The sequence below is a fragment of the Propithecus coquereli genome, unplaced genomic scaffold (assembly GCF_000956105.1).
Source record: "Propithecus coquereli isolate 6110/MARCELLA unplaced genomic scaffold, Pcoq_1.0 Scaffold144, whole genome shotgun sequence".
In the NCBI taxonomy this organism is placed as follows: Eukaryota; Metazoa; Chordata; class Mammalia; order Primates; family Indriidae; genus Propithecus; species Propithecus coquereli.
Window position 1 is genome coordinate 236,043 of NW_012138747.1, and position 3,048 is coordinate 239,090.

Genomic DNA, 3,048 nt, shown 5'->3' on the forward strand with positions numbered 1-3,048 from the left:
TCCTGCCTCAGCCTCCCAAGTAGCTGATACTACAGGCATGCACCACCATGCCCAGCTAATTTTTCTATTTTTTGTAGAGATGGTATCTCACCGTTGCTCTGCATGGTCTCGAACTCCTGGTCTCAAGTGATCCTCCTGCCTTGGCCTCCCATAGTGCTAGGATTATAGGCATCAGCCATTGCACCTGGCCTTATTTTTATTTTTAAAAATCTCATGTGTACTATCCTTTTTGTCATGCTCCCTATCTGGTTTCCAGAACTTTAATCTTGAATATAAAAGCTTCTCTTCATTCTGTGTTATAATTATCCCGAGATTATTCCTGTACAATATTCAAAAGTCTATTAGCTAAACTACAACTTGAAATAGTATTGCTTTACTTCAGTTGTGATTTCAGATTTCTTTGATTATTTTGTTTCCTTGTTGGTCTTAATTTTGTCTTTAAATTCATTAATCATAACTGCTATCGCTTCATGTTTCTTGCAGGAATGCCTACCCTAGGATTTCATTATCTTGAATTTGCATAGGAAGTACCCCATCCCTGAGGAAAAGGATACAAGGGTGAGATTTTAGTTCCCAAAGTAGGCTTGATGGGTCTCAGAGAAAATAGATAGAAAAGCGAATTAAATCAGGAAAATTATGTGTGATTTTTTTTGTCCCTTTAGTTTTCCAGAGTAATTTGAAAAAAGACAAAAATCAATGTGTTTTGCAAGAACTACATAGAATAAAGGCAATGTAATGTTTTAAACCAATCCCAAAGGTATACTTTTAAAAAATTATTTTTTAAATTTGAAAAAAACTCCTTAGTTCTAGTACAACATTACAAGATCTTTTCCAATCGTTAGCTTTCTCCAAACACAATACTGTTGCTACCTAGATTTTTGGCAGTGGTTTAGAGAGAACATTTTAGAAGAGATAGGATAAATCGATGTGCCTTTGCAAACTTCACCCTTTGTCCTAGGGGGTATCCCCTTCATGCTTATGGAATCCTATGATCTTCCACTCATAAACATTGGTGGCTCTTAGGGAGTTGAAAAATGAAAAAGAAATCAGCTATAAAAATTGTGGTTTATTTGAAAAAATTAACATGTCTAAAACATATATACAAATAAAACATCCACACATTTAAGTTCATTTGTACATTATTTCGAAGTCTAAATTTGAGGTCTCTTATACATGGGAGGCTCAGTGTACTGAAACCCTCTTGGGATGGTCATTATTCCAGAGGTCTGATGCTTAAATGGGATCTCAATAATCCATTAGTCAGATTGAAACCATCCAAATTCTTTGACATAAATGAGTAGCCTCCAAAACTTTTTATATTTGCATTTTCCAAAGTAATCCAAAATTTATTTGACAGACTATTATTATTATTATTGTTTGAGTTTTAGATATCAAGGAGAAAAGTTAAAATACTTGAGAAAGGTATAATTTAGGACTTTGTCAAAATCTAGCATGTCTCTCTTCTCTTTGCTTGACTTGAAATAATTTTTAGGACACCAAATGACAGAGAACAAGTAAAGATTTTTGTACTGTCTTCTTTATAGCCAATAAAATATTAAACAGTGTTTAGATATCTTTTGCACTATTTCTCAGCCATCCGTGGTAAGCTTTCTATTAGTATATCAAATGCTTGAGAAATTTTGGAATATCCAAAATGAAGAAGCAGATAGATAGGGATTAGACTGCAACCCATTATCAAGCTTGACTGGACAATGCTTCGAAGGCGGGCAAAGAGAGAGACTTTTTTTTTTTTGTAACTTTCTTGGCATGTGAAATGCATAGTTGTTATGATAATACCCATGGCAGGAAGTAAATGCTAATTTTCCTTGTCTCTATTTCCCCCTCTTTCCTGTTAGTTATGGATTCTCCCCAGCCAAGTTGGCAGTAGAGCTGAATACATTTCTCAAGCTCTCCTTTAGCTAATGTGGTGATTTGACCAAGTATAGCCAATAGGATGTGGGTGTGGAACTTCCACACCAAATTCTATTTTTTTAGAGACAGAGTCTCTCTGTTGCCCAGGCTGGAGTGCAGTGGCATCATCATAGCTCACTACAGCCTCGAACTCCTGGGTTCAAGCCATCCTCCCGCCTCAGCCTCCCAAAGTGCTGGGATTACAGGCATGGGAAACTGGTGCCTGGCCCTTCCGCCCACACTATATTCTTAAACAAAGCACTTTCCTTCTACTTCTCTTTCCCCATTTCCATGGGCTGGAACACAGATAGGGATGGTGGTGAGTCAGCCATGACCGTGCAGGTAAGGGAAACAACTTACAAGAACCTATAAGAACAATACATGAAATGAAAAATAAGAAAGAAGGAACCTGAGTTATGAATGGCTTTGATAGCAGAAGTCCCATCTGTAGGGACCGTCCCTGGGCAAATTGGCTTAAGCCCAGAGTCAGCGAAACTGGGCGTGCTCTCCTTGGCGCCAGAGGTCAATAGGTCCGGACACGGCCTCATGACCAAACAGAACTATTCCTCATGACAGATAGCTTTATGACAGATAACCAAGCGCCTGGGGTCTTGCAAACAAGCCAAGGCATCTCATTGTCCTGCAGACGGTAATGAGATAAAGAAGTTAAGATACAAGAAGTTAAGATGCAAACGTCTGCTTCCCTTAAGCAATTGTCCGGAAGGAATGAAAATGTGTTTCCTCAGGGCGCCCAAGGTAGTCACGTGCCAGGAAGTAGCTGCTGGACATAGAAAAAGTATATAATAAAGCGACTGGTAGAATTGTCTACTGCAGTCTTGTATGTCCTTGTGTATGTCTGTGTGTTTCTTTCTGTGTCCATCCCCCGTTCTGCAATCCGGGCTGCAACACCATCTTAGATAGAAATAGAAAGATTGATGGTGATGATGATAATGTTATATCTTGTGTCATCTATCTATCCGTCTCTGGATTAGCATGAGATAGAAACATTCCTGTTTTGTTTGAGTTACTGTATTTTTGGATCTCTTTGTTGCTGCAGCCCCACAGTAACAAAACTAACATAAATATTGCAATTTCTTTATCTCATTCGAGATCCAAAGGAACAGATTTCTTCCCATG